Source organism: Typopeltis vanoorti, chromosome 11 (genome assembly GCF_054136105.1).
Source record: "Typopeltis vanoorti isolate ZY-2024b chromosome 11, IOZ_Tvanoo_1.0, whole genome shotgun sequence".
In the NCBI taxonomy this organism is placed as follows: Eukaryota; Metazoa; Arthropoda; class Arachnida; order Uropygi; family Thelyphonidae; genus Typopeltis; species Typopeltis vanoorti.
The window spans coordinates 15,692,291-15,707,621 of NC_143559.1; positions in this window are offsets into that span (position 1 = coordinate 15,692,291).

Here is a 15,331-nt window from a genome sequence, read left to right on the forward strand (position 1 = left end):
TGGTCTGGGTAGTGGCCCTTCCCATAATGCATAGCATTATACATGTCCGCAAGGAGATGTGCTTTGCATTATGGCAGATACTGAGACAAGGAGTGATGAGAGCTTGGTTCTCCTTTACCATGAGTTGCCTCAGTCACGAAGATACTTCAGACCCAAACTTTGTTTGCTTACACTTGGATAAAGGATTAAATTAAATTTATTATAGTCTAACCAAGTGGGAAATAAACTTCCAACAGAAGCATATCTTTAGCTAAACCAAGAAAAGTAGATATATTGTTAACAGGGCAGAAAGACACTAGTAGGCCAACAGATCTAAGTAATTTGGTTATACCTTTTGAGACACCTTTAACATAAGGAATGGCGACACAATGGACCACTTGTATCACCATCACGAGAGTCAGATGACAGGGAAACTCTATAATTATCAATTATCTTGCTAACCTAAGATTCAATAAAGCCATTAGTAAAGATGTTGGACTTGATATGATTTCTTTCTTGCAAGAGCAACATTTCAGTAGGGCAGAGTGTGCTCAATGTACCAAAGGCTTAATGGTGATAGATTTTTTATTTTATACAAAGAAAGCTGTGAAATCTTGCTACATTGACCAAATTTAAATAGAAGTAATGGACTTAAATTATCCCTTTTATGAGAACTAGATCTTCACAAGTTCTGGAATTAATTTTTTTTAATTATTTATTACTATTCTTTTTAAATCTCTTGTTAAAGATATTTTAACCTTAATGCATTTAGATCATGACACTACTGGTTAATTTGAAAGACATATTAAGGATGTCCTTCATATTAGGGCAGAAATTTTATGCAAATAAAATATTTAAGTAAATTAAATCCATATTATATTTAACTGAAAAGTGCAAATACAACTGCAGTAGAGGATAATTGTGATGGTGAAATAGTGTATAATGGTGAACACTGTAATGTAAGAATATGGAAGTCATTTTGCCTCCTTACTAGGTCTTAATCCAACTGCACCCAGACTACTGTGTGCAGATTTAATCTCCTAGGTTCCAAAAGATAAAGCATCTGAAGGAAGGCTGCAAAGAACAAAGATGATATTGATTATGGAATGTAGATTACCAGGGCAGTTGAGAGTATATAGACTGAAGAAAGAGGTTTGATATGAATAGAGGTCTATAAACTTTTGGGAGGGAGTTATAGGATATCGGTTGATAAAATTTTTCATTTATATGGAAGATGTGGGGAGAGCACAAGAGGACATCCTAGATGTTAAGTTTGTGTACAGTTAAGAAAGGGGTAAGAGCTAGATTTTTATTCCTCATAAAACTGTGAGTGAGTGGAACAGTTTGCTGAAGTGATGAATGCATCTAGTGTGAATAAATCAATGGAATTTATGGGTCAAAAACCATATAACTGGGTGGATATCTTCAACTTTTAAAGTATTGACTAGGTATTGGACATTAATTCAGAAGCAGATCTGGATTTATGAATGAGCTAGACAAGCTATAGCATAAGGTCTTATATTACAAAGGACCGCCCCTCTTAGTATAGATTACCTAAAATTTACTCAGTAGATACAGGTTAATCTCTTAAAAGTTATAGTCAGGGGCCACAACAATCTTAAATCTAGTCATAGTCAGAAGCCCTAGAACTGACTAGCTGACAATTTGATTCAGCCCACTAAATTATATTCTGTACTGACCTACACCAAAAACAAAATGATGAAACATTAAGATCAAGATGCAGGCAAGGCTGGTGTCTGGTTAAACAAGATCTCTGTTTTTGTTAAGGAACTGGGGAAAACAGTAATAAGCCAGAAACCGGAAAAAAATTAATTCACACTCAAAATCAGGAATCAAAGATAGGCAACATCAGTGTAAGAATTATCAATGGAAAAGAAATGAAACTGACAGAAGAAATAGAGAAGCATCATGTCAATAAAACTGATGTTCCAAGAACACAAACAGGCGAAATTCTGATAAATAATAACAGTAAGCTGTTACATTCTGTTACAAACTTGTTATATTTTGTTATAAGCTGATATAAATATGATAATGCAGAGATGAGAAGAGCATCAATAATGAATGGCATGACAGCAAGAATATGTCAAATGAGAAGCTTAGATTATTATTATTACATAACACCTCCAGGGAGTTCAAAGACTCATTGAGGGAGGGCACCTACTCTACAACTCTCTGCCTCCACCACTCTACCAACCTTTATCGTCTACACCAACATGATCTACCGCCCACCACTAGTATCTTCACAAACAATCACAAACACCCATGCCCATGGAGGGATTCGAACCCACAGCCTTTTGGCTGGAGAGCGGATACACTAACCACTCAGCCAACCAGGCTGGCATAATTATATTAAAAAGAATGCCAAAAGTTAAAAAGTTTGAGATGGTACCCTCTCCAATTTTTATAAATTTTGAAGCTTAAAAATATGAGAAACAGTGATCTAATTTTAGTGGCACTGAAAATACTATGAGTTTCCACCTGACCTTTTATCGATTAGGATTGTTATAAACAAATGTATAAATCTCAATGTTTCCTTAGAATTTTCTGTTGTTGAAAAAAAAAGTGGATAATCAAAGCAGATTACCTGCAGCAAAGCTGAATTTCACACATCTTTTTCATATATTAGTACATTTACAGTAAATGTAATGTCAGTAAGAACCTGAACAAACTTAAGCTTCTGAGAAGTGCTGCTTCACTCGGCGCATCACCGAGTCTTGTTTGCTTTCAGGTATGTTTTGCAAGCATGTATGTGTGTATGTATAAACCGAGCAACTGCAGAAACAATATATTTTGATGAAGCATGGTATTTAAGATCTTCATTAAATGATATGTCATCAACAAGATAATCCAGAGATACTTCCATATATGCATTTTTTTGTCTGCCTGGAATCAGTGGCATATTTAGGTATTTCCTGCCCCCCCCCCATATTTAATGAACATGTTGATTTACATGCATAACCTATTTATATCGTAAATTCGTAATATAAACATAATTATGTGGATGCATGGAGTGCATTTGAGCATAAAAGAGAACTGTATGTGAGAAATGGACTGTATTTGAATGAGGAAGGACATAGGTATCTAGAGAGAAAGTTCTTCTTGGGGCAAGCGAGAGTAGAGAAACTACAGTTGTCAAGATGAATGGAAGCAGCAATGACCTCTTGTGGGGATAGACAATCAGGAGAATGGAAGAATGAATGGTATTATGCAGAGTCAAATGGAGTCTGGAGGGAATAATAATAATAATAGGTATAGAAATACTGATAATTCACTGATGTTTCTTTATACAAATGCCAGAAGTATCAGGAATAAAGAAGATGAATTAGTGGCACTGATAGTTTCAGCCAGTCCAAACATTATTGGGATCAGTGAAACATAGTTAAATGAAGATGAAACACTGACAGGAAAAGAAAGAGAAGGGTATAAGCATGATTTGGCAGAATAGGAAGGGCAAAAAATGTGTGGTGGAGTACTGCTCATGATAATTCATGAGTTGCGTCCTCTCAAAGTAGAAGATTTGGAGGGAAATGGCATTAATGGTTTTGAGAGTATATGGTATGAGGTGAGCAGTTCCATGGGTGGAAAAACTGGAAAGGTGAAATATTACCAGTTCATGGAACTAATGAAGATCGACAAGGCAGAATATTTGACAATACAGATATAGGCCAAGAAGTACAGGGTTTAAAGATCAAGAAATGTTTAGGTAGTTGAGTTTGGCAAGTGCAAAGAAGTGATCAGATTGTGGAAAGAATGCAGCTTGTTCTTCACAGATTGGTGAAGAACAAGCTGCATTCAGGCCAAATAGAGGCTGTCAGGATAAGATTTTCACTTTATGACAAACAGTTGAGAAATTATGGGAATATAGCACAGATCTGTATTTAAGTTTTGTATATCATGTATATCAGTTTTGTATATAAATAACTCATCTGCTGGATTAGATGGTATACCAGCTCGTGTCGTACGAGAAGAGGCTAAAGAATTGTCAGTGCCTTTGATGATTTTGTTTAATTTGAGTCTCGGGTCTGGGTTAGTCCCAAGCAGTTGAAAAGAGGGGAAAATAGTTCCACTGCATAAAGGAGGTTCCAAGACTGCTGTTGAAAATTACCGGCCGATCAGCATATCAGGAATTGTTGTCAAGGTCTTGGAGAAAATAGTCAAGAGGAAAATACAAGATTGGGTAGATGAAAATGGGATACTCTATGGGGGACAGTATAGTTTTGTGAAGGGTAGATCATTCCTCAGTAACTTGCTCACGTTCTATAACACAGTGACGGCTGAACTGGATAAGGGTAACAGGTTTACAGTCATTCTACTGGATCTTGCTAAAGCCTTTGATAGGATACCACATGGAATTCTAATCAGTAAGCTGCAGCATATGAGAATGGATATAGAGTTGGTGAGATGGATAGGAGGGTGGTTGATGGAGAGATATCAGAGAGTGGTTTATTCAGGAGTAGAGTCCAAAAGATGGCTTGTGACTAGTGGTGTGCCGCAGGGTTCTGTTCTTGGACCACTACTGTTTAATTTGTTCATTAACGATATAGGAAAGGATCTGAGAGGAACTGTGCATCTGTTTGCAGACGTTGCAAAGTTAGGCAGAGCAATAGTGAATGCTCAGGATGTCAAAATTTTGCAGGATGATTTGGATAGTTTGGAGGACTGGGTTAAGGAGAATGGATGTCAATTTAATGTGGAAAAATGTAAGGTTTTGCATTTTGGGGTGAAAAGATTAGCAGCAGTATATCACATTGGTGGAACTGTACTCCAGGAGATTGACAAGGCCAGGGATTTGGGAGTGTTGATGGATAGGGAGGTTGAAGTTTAGGGAGAACATCGCAAAAGTGGCAAAATCAGCTCATCAAATCACTTGGTTGCTGAAAAACACTTTAACAAGCAGAGACAAACAGGTTATTGATCCTCTGTATCAAGCCTTGATAAGACCCCATCTTGACTACTGTGCCCAGATATGGGTGCCAGGGTTTCTTCTCAATGGGGAGGAGGTGGAGAGGATCCAGAGACAAGTGACCATGATAATAGCAGGACTATGGAATGAACCTTATCAGAACAGGTTGAAGATTTGTGGGCTGCAGAAATTGGTTGATAGATGGAAAAGGGGTAATATGATTGAGACATTCAAATTACTGAAGGGTTTCTATAAGATTAATTGAGAAGATATTTTTGAGAATAGGACTGGTAGTGGGAAGACTACGGGCCATCCATGGAAGCTTGATAAGAATGTGGTTAGCAAGGGTGCTAGAGCTAGGTTTTTTACTTGGAGAGTGGTAAATGAGTGGAATAAGCTGCCAGAGTCTGTTGTGGGTGCCATGACTGTAAATGAGTTCAAGGAGAAGTATGATAGATATTATGTGAATGTTGAATAGTTGTTCTTGACATGATGTTGGGCCTCACTCGATGAGTGTAAGGACTCCTTGGAGCTGCCCATAATAATAATAATAATAATAATAATATCTGAAAAAGGCATATGACAAATTGCCAAGAGAAAAGCTATTCAAAATGCTATAGTTATATGTCAATGGGGGCATTATATCAAACAATATTAATCTTTATTTAAGTTGTAAGTCAGCAATTAGAATTGAAGGAAGTACATGAAGATGGTTTGATGTTAAATCAGGTGTCACACAAGGATGCAAATTATCCCCTCTGTTATTCATTATCTATATGGATCACATTATGAAGGAAAGTCGTATTAAACCTCATATCAAAATTGGAGATGTTAATATCAGCTCTTCACTTTATGCAGATGAGGTTATACTTCAAAATAATTCGAGTATGAGTCTGCAAGATTCCCTGAATAAATTGAATAACTATTGTAATAAATTTGGCATGAAAATCAGCAATAACAAGACAAAGAAAATCAACAGAAACATTGAAAATATCAACTGTGTTGTGAATGGAGAACCTATGGAACAAATAAAACATTTCAGCTACTTAGGCACAATTTTTCGTGAAGTGGATAAATTAAATATGGAAATAGACAGCAGAATCAACAAAGCTCGGATGGTTGTAAGTCAACTGAATAAATTTATATGGAATAAGACAGAAATTAGTTAAAACACTACATTAGCTGTATACAAGATAGTGTTCAAGCCAATTTTAATTTATGGATCTGATTGCTGGATTAGAAATAAAACACTCGACCAAAGACTAGAGACCGCAGATATGAGAGTCCTGAGGAAGATTGTGAACAAATGGCATCAATGGCAATATCATATTAAAAATGAGGATATTAGGAAAGTACTTTACATTGTTAGCATCCAGGAATGTGTTAGCAGATCTAATCTCAGGTGGTATGGTCACTTAAACAGAATGGGAGAGAAAAGATTAGCAAAACAAGTGTTCTCTGCCAGGTTGGTAGGAAAAAGACCCAAAGGAAGACCAAGATGTAAGTGGAGTGATACAATAAAAACTACCTTAGAAGACTGAAATATAAGATCTGATAATGTTGGAGTCTTGACAGGTAACAGATTGATTTGGAGGAAAATTGTAGATAGGAAGTTAGTAATAATGTAAGTTTTTCATGTAGTACTATCATATCCTATACACCCCTTGAGGGTGCATGTAAGGAATTTGATGATGATGATGATAATAATGATGAAGAAGTGATCATGATGGGAGATTTTTACTACAGCATGAACTGAGAAGAGGAAACAGCATATGTAGTAAGGAAATGGAATTTCTGGAATTCTTGAGGGACAAATGCCTCAGGCAATATGTAGTAAAAGAAACGAGACTCAAGAGTTGGGGATTTGATCCAGGTATCAGGGGCCTGATTGTAAATGAAATGCTATCTCTATCTGCAGATGGAGATAGTGACCATGTAGTCTTGACTAGAGAGATCAATGGACATATGGAAGTGTCAAGAAGAAGAAAGGAATTTATGTGGAATTATAAAGCAGGTGATTATAATCTTAGAAATAAGCTTTCGGCAGTTCCCTGGATGGAAAAATTGGAAGGGCAAAATATCACCAGTGCATGGGAACTAGTGTAGAAATATCTATTAGCAGCGATCGCAAGTTGTATATCTCAAGTGAAAAAGAGAACAGGATTTGGTATAAAGTAGAAGACTAATGATATTAAACAGGAATTGTGAGTGAAAAGGAGGTTATGGAAAATGTATAGAGGGGTGGAGAGCACTTACATGAGGAATATAAGACTCAGGCTAGGAAAGTGACTAGCATAGTAAGGAAGACAAAACTTGAATATGAGAAGAGATTAGCCCTGAGATCCAAGGAGAATCTGAAAGAATTCTTTTATTTGACCAGTAGGAGGAGAAATAACTGTGGAAGATTAACAATGTTAGATGAAAATGGAAGTAGATTGACCTACAGTTTGCAGAAGACATAGGAGAGTCGTTTAATAATCACTTTATTGGAGTATTTCATCCTGGAAAAGAAAGTTTTATTCCCAGAGGGATGGAAAAGGTTCAAGGCTTGGAAGTGCAAGAGGAGAGTGTGGTACAAATAGTAAGTTCTCTGAATGTCAATAAAGCAATGGGACTGGATGCGATTTCACCATGCGTTGTTAGAGAATGTGTACAGGAACTGACAGCTCGAGTGACTTGGCTTTTCAAGAGTATGGATAGGGAAAGGTGGCCAAGGAATGGAAGGGTATGATAGTCCCATTGCATAAGGGTGGTGGTAGAATGGACGTGTCGAACTATAGGTCAGTTTGTATTTCTTCTGTAGTTGTTAAGAAAAGAGAAATTAGTGGGAGATCGTATACAGCATTGGACAGATGAGGAATCTGTGAAAATCAGCATGGATTTGCTGAGGAGTGCTCTTGTTTTAATAATCTAATTGCCTTTTATAATAAAGTAACAAGAGTAGTTGCTGAGGGAAAGGCATATACTGTCTTTTGGCGGGGGGGGGGGATTTTACAAAAGCATGTGATATTGATAAGCTGAGATATAAGTTACAGCACATGGGTTTGGATATCAGGTTAGTGAACAGGATTGGAAATTGGCTGTCTGATAGTTATCAGAGAGTTTTGTATGAGAGAGCAATATCAAGGAAACAGAAGGTTACAAATGGGCCCTCTGAGGATTCAGTGCTGAGACACATTGTTTATTTTTTATATCAATGACATTGTCAATCAATTGCAGGAAGATATTCAGTTGTTTGCAGATGACGTGAAGCTGGGAGGGGTTATTAGTAATAGTTCCAATGTGTCAGTCCTTCAGGGGGATTTGAATAAGCTGGACAGATGGACAAATAAATGGAGATCAATGGGAAACTGTATACTCTGTTGGAGGACTGCACTAGAGGAAGTGGAAGAGGCAAGGGATTTGTGGATGATGATTGATAGAAAATAAGTTTAGTGGACATATTGCAAACATGGTGAAGGTAACCCAGACAACTGGTGCAGTACTAAGGAGGATGCTAACTAGAAAAGATAGAAGAGTTGCAGTTCCATGGTATGCTCTGATCAGACTACAATTGGATTATTGTGCTCAAATTTGGTTAGTGAGATTTGAAGAGGATATTTTAACTTTGGAGAGAGTGCAAAGATTGATAACAAAAATTATATCAGGGCTGTACAATGTTAGCTATGAAGATTGACATGTGGACTGCAAAGTTTGGTCGATAGAAGAAAAGGTGGTAATATGATTGAGACATTTAAATTGTTGAGGGATAGTTGAGGATTGATACTGGAGAGTTCCTTCATATTGCAGTTCAAGAGAAAGGAGCAAGGACAAGAGCCCATTGCTGGAAGTTACAAATGGAAGTGGTGAGCAAAAGGATAAGAAGTGGCTTTTTTTTATGGAGGGTGGTTGGTCTATGAAATACATTGCCTAAAAAGGTAATGAGAACATGAACAGTGAATGAGTTTAAGGAATGTTATGATAGATTATATTGTTTAAGATGGGCTTCCCACGAGTCTTATGACTCCATAGAGGTTCTGAATAATAATATTTAGGCAAGAGTGAACAGAGAAAAGAAGATACAACAACAAAGAAAGAAGATTCAACTTGAATGGCAGGGAATTTTAAGTACAGTTAAGTGAGCAAATACAAAAATGGTGAATTGGACAATGAGATTTATTAATTAAGATTAATTGATTAAGAAGTGCAGGAATTTTTTTGTCATTAGAGAAGGCAGCTTGCATTAAAAAAAAAAAAAAAAAGGAAAAGCTAATCCTTGTTAGAGATCTAAACAGCAGACTATGAAATGATTAAGACAGAACATGTGTTGGGGGAAAAATAGCAAATCTAATAATAATGATAAGTACCTGCTAGATTTCTTTTCAGGTCATGTATTAGTTATTACTAATGCCATTGTCATGTTCCAATGTAAAGATGCACATGAAGTGATAAAAATGTTAAAATTTTATTGTGGTTAATATCTTCAACACTAGTTCATCACAAATTATACGGCAGATTTGAAAGAAGAATTAATTACCATTTAATTCTGAGCAGGCCAAAATACTGAAAAGAAATAAGTAAGTTTTAAAAAACAGAACAAAAGTCAAGTCGTGTACAGACTCATAAATATGAATATTATTCAAGAAAAACTAAAAGAATTAAAAAAAAAAAAAAAAGAAAAAGACCACACCTTAGAGAATCAGTGGCATATTCTGATGAAAGCATTGAGTGATTCTTCCAGAAAAGCATGAGGAAGTTGTCTGCAAGGGTAGCAAAAATCTGAACATCATGGTGCACTGAAGAAGTTAATGAGGCAGTATTGGAAAAGAAGAAATCAGATTGAAAGTGCCTGGAAAATAAGTCAGCAGATAGTCAGAGAGAATTTCAGGCTATGCATGAAATAGTTTCGATGAACATCATGGTAAGATTGACTTTAGTAAAAATATATGAGACAAATATTAGAAAGGTAAAAAAAATGTTTTGGAGGCTAAAAACCAGGATAAGATAACAGTTCTTTATGTCACTTTTATTAAGCTCCGATTCTTTTAAAAATGGAGGAAAGAATACCATTAAAGGAATCAGATTAATAAAAGTGCCATAAAATCTGAAGATAAAGATATTCTGAATGGTTGAAATAATTACTCTGAAAAAAATTCCCAAGATAGAAGTGTAGATAAAATACTCAAGAGGAATGAATGCAATCAGAAGTACATCAGTACTTATAATAAAATTAGTTTAATCCTTTATCCAAGTGTGAGCAAACAAAGTTTGCGCCTGAAAGTATCTTCAGGACTGGGGGTAAGTGTGAGCAAACAAAGTTTGTGCCTGAAAGTATCTTCAAGACTGGGGGTAAGGTGGTACAACACCTGTTGGTAGCTTGCTCCACCTTTACAAGGAGTCGTCCTGGTGTTGTACCACCTTACCCCCAGTCCTGAAGATACTTTCAGGAACAAACTTTTGTTTGCTTACATTTGGATAAAGGATTAAACTAAATTTATTATATTCTAACCAAGTGAAAAATAAACTTTCAACATCTTTCTCTAAATCCAGAGTAATTTATTAAAAAGGTGGCACACCAATTGGCAACTCCTATAGGTAGAAATGACCTGCTAATGCTTCTGGCTAGTATCTCCACTTGGGCCTGGCTCCCACTGAAGAGACCTCAATAAAGGTCGAAACTAGACTGGGTAGTGGCCCTTCCCTTAATGCATAACATTAGACATATCAAGGAGATGTGTTTTGCATTATGAGAGATACTGAGACAGGAGTGTTGGTAGCTTGCTCCACCTTTGCAAGGAGTCGTCCTGGTGTTGTACCACCTTACCCGCAGTCCTGAAGATACTTTCAGGCGCAAAGTTTGTTTGCTCACACTTGGATAAAGGATTAAACTAAATTTATTATATTCTAACCAAGTGAAAAATAAACTTTCTACATCAATACTTGAACAGAAGCCTGATGTGAATGTGTGGGGTGGATGATATTTCATCAGAAATGCTCCTATATGGAGACAAAAATTTTACAGTAAATACAGTAATACATACTAGAAAAAGCTATCAAAAACTTGAAATGTGGAAAGTCAGCTGGAGTAAATATTCGGCCAGAAATGCTCACATATGAAGGTATAAAAGTCTTACATGTTCATTGTAAGATGAACATTACATGTGGCTGCATAGTTCAGAAGGCCTGGACAGAGGGAAGAATTCCAGGTGAGTGGAGTAGAGCACTCATAGTGCCCATATATAAAAAGGAAAATAAAACTGAATGTGAGAATTACAGTAGTATTTCCCTACTGAGTGTTCCTGGTAAGATTTATGCAAGCATACTTGAACGACATTTAAGAAGGATTGTAGAAAGAAAGCTTGATGAAGAATAAGCTGGATTCAGGCCAAATAGAGGCTGTCAGGATCAGATTTTCACTTTACGACAAATAGTTGAGAAATCATTGGAATGTAACAACGTTCTGTATTTAGATTTTGTAGATCTGGAAAAAGCATATGACAAGGTGCCAAGATGTTAAATCTAGTGTCAGACTGTTATTCATTATCTATATGGATCACATTATGAAGGAAAGTGATATTACACCTGATATCAAAATTGGAGATGTTAATTTCAGCTCTTTACTTCTCACAGATGATGTTATACTTCTAAATAAATCCAGTACAAGTCTGCAAGATTCCCTGACTAAATTGAATAACTGTAATAAATTTGGTATGAAAATCAGCAATAACAAGACAAAGACAATGAGAATCGGCAGAAACAGTGAAAATATCAACTGTGTTGTGAATGGAGAACCTATGCAACAAGTAAACATTTCAGCTACTTAGGCACAATTTTTAGTGAAGATGATAAATTAAACATGGAAATAGACAACAGAATCAAGCTGGTGTGGTTGGAAGTCAAATGAATAAATTTATATGGAATAAGAGAGAAATTAGTCAAAACACTAAATTAGCTGTATACAAGACAGTGTTCAAACCGATTTTAACTTATGGATCTGAGAGCTGGGTTAGAAATAAAACACTTGACCTAAGGCTAGAGACCGCAGATATGATAGTCCTGAGAAAGATTAGGGCATGAACAGATGGCATCAATGGCAATATTATATTAAAAATGAGAATATTAGGAAAGAACTTCACATTCTTAGCATCCAGGAATGTGTTAGAAGAGCTAATCTCAGGTGGCATGATCACTTAACCAGAATGGGAGAGGAAAAATTAGCAAAACAAGTGTTCTCTGCCAGGTTGGTAGGAAAAAGACCCAGAGGAAGACCAAGATGTAGGTGGAGTGATAGAATAAAAACTGCCTTAGAAGACTGAAATATAAGATCTGATAATGTTGGAGTCTTGACAGGTAACAGATTGATCTGGAGGAAAATTGTAGACAGGAAGTTAGTAATAATGTAAGTTTTTCATGTAGTACTATCATATCCTGTACACCCCTTGATGGTATATGTCAAGAATATGATGATGATGGAGTAAAATCTCATAGCACTCTTCCTTAAAAAGGGAAATAAAACATCTGATATTTCAAAGGAATTACTGTACTGAGTATTTCAGGTAGATTTGAGCATACTTGTGAAGAGGCTAAGAAAACTTTGTAGAAGAGAAACTTGAGAAACACAAATTGGGTTCAAATCAGGTAGGATCAGGACAACTTCTACTTTAAGACAAATAGTTAAGAAATCATAAAAATATGACACCCAAGAGAACGACTAGTCAAAAAGCTACAATTACATGGTAATTTACATAGAATATACAAATAAGATGCATTATACAGAGCGTCAGCAGTTAGAACTGAAAAAATTAAAGGAAAACCAAGAGTAAGACAGAGTACTCTATCTCCACTGTTATTCATCATCTATGCACATCACATTTTGAAGGAAAGTGAATTAAATCTCATATCAAAAGTGAAGATATTCATCTCAGCTCCCTGCTTTATGCAGATGATGTTATATTTCTAAATAAATAACCAAGTCTTCAGGATTTTTTTAAACTAAATTAAATGACCAGTGTAACAGATTTGGCATGAAAATCAGGAATAAAAATACAAAACTATGAAGGCAGGAACATGAAAAGGTAAACTGCATTCTTAATGGAGAACTAAAAGAATAAGTAAAATACTGCAGTTATTTCAGCACAATTTATTCAGCATGATAGCAATTTAAATATGGAAATATAAAACAAAAATAGTAAAGTTTATGCTATTTGCTGATATATGGTGGGGGAGCCAACTGAACAGATTTATATGGAATATAAAAGAAATCAGACAAACACTGAACTAAAATAACAACTAAATACTAAAAACCAGATAACAGTTGTAAGAAATATTTGGGAAACAAATGGCAGCATTGGCAATCATATTAAAAATGAAGATATTAAGAAAAAGCTAGCTGAGGGAATGTGGACTGCAGAGTTTGGTGGATAGAAGAAGGAGAGGTGATTACAGGGTTGACACTGGGGAATTCTTTCACTTGGTTGAACAGCGGGAAGGGGTGATGACAAGAGGCCATCCCTGGAAGTTACGAAAGGAAACTGTGAGCAAGAGGGTGAGGAGTGGTTTCTTTGCGTGGAGGGTGGTTGAACCGTGGAATGCATTGCCTGATGGAGTGGTGAGAGCGAGAAAGGTCAATGAGTTTAAGGAGTGGTATGATAGACTTTGTGTTTCTTAGGGGGGGGGGGATCTCCCCTCAATGTTCTTAGGAAGGACCTCCCACGATGAGTCTTTCGACTCCATGGAGGCCTGAATAATAATAATAATAATAATTATTATTATTATTATTATCATTCAAGAATGTGAGCAGAGCTATTTTGAGGTAGTATCATCACTTAAACAGAATGGGAGAGAAAAGGATAGCAAACCATGTGTTTAATGCTAGGATGGTAGAAAGAAACACTCAATGGAAGATATCAATATCTAGGTGGACTGATGTAGTTAAAAGTACTTAGAAGACAAGACCAAAAGTATTACATCTGACAGTATTGGATTCCAGACAGATAAGACTAATTTGGAGGAAAATTGTTGATGGGAAGCATAGTAATACAAACATAATTATCTAGTACTGTCATTCCTTACATTTCTTGGGGATACATATAAGAAATCTGATGATAATGAACAATGGTCTAAAACTTATATACACATATATATATATATATTCTAAAATTTTGTATTAAAGTAATCTACTTTAAGAAGCCCTGTCACTCTTTCTTTTAGTATTCTACTTTATTTATTTTTTGTGTTACAAAAAATAAAGTAGAATAATATATTTTTTAAAAATGTATTAACAAACATGCATGCGCGTAGAATGAGTAATGGGGGAAGTAGTAAATATTTGTACATTTATATGAAGAATGTTAAATTAGCATATAACAGAGCACTAGCAATAGCTAATATGTTATACCATAACTTTCATTGAACCACAAAATGACCATTCTGGCAGTAAGCAATATAATAACACTAAATATTAATTTCAAGAATTTTGTTGTGCTGCATTTTAGAAGCTAGAAACCACCACTGATAACTAAGTAAAATCAGTTATATACTAAATAAAGCAAGTTTCAATTTGCATTACCTTACTTCTTGCATGATTCTCATTTATTCATTTGATTCTGGTTACCAAGAAATACCTTTTCATTAAAATATCTCAGGTTGGAAGCATAGTTTTTGGCTGTTTGTTTATATACAAGTCTCCTAAAAATATCAACAGTTTGTAAAATGTTTATTTAATAAAATAGTGGTATATAACAACATGAATTACTACTGTTTATATAAACTAGTTTTAACATGGAATTTGATAATATTCATAGAAAATTAGCACAAACATTCTCTTTTAACTATTTGAATTTCAAAACTGAAATCATAATTCATATTAATATTGCATTTCATATGTTCATTTTTTTTCTTTTAAAATAAAGATCATTTAGTTCATAAATGCATTAAAGATACAATCATTAACATTCTAGTATCTAACTGATGTGCCCATCTCCTGGAATGAAAAGAAAACTTTCATTAAAATTACTGGAAAACTAGAAAGCTACTACTTTAACGTGTGGTTCTCTCAAATAAAAGGATACTTTATCATAACTTGATTCAGCCACCTCTTTAAATCAGACAGTTAACTTTTTCATGGTGGGAGGGGAAAAATACATAGTTGCAGCTGATTTATGCTTCCATTTTTTTAATAACGTATTGATATATCAAATGAATTTTAAATAAACATTAAAATATAATGAAGAAAAATATAATCCATAGATCATAATTGATATTCAGACAATTAACATACAGAGGTAGAAACATTCAACAGAGACCTTATTTTTATTATTAATAACAAGGAAAAGTATTACCACCAGATTGTATATAAGTGAAATATTAATTTGCTGCAACTCTTAGAACTGATTTGGAATGAAATAGGTTTGCTATTTCTATAACCAGCTTAATTATTTACAAGCCTGA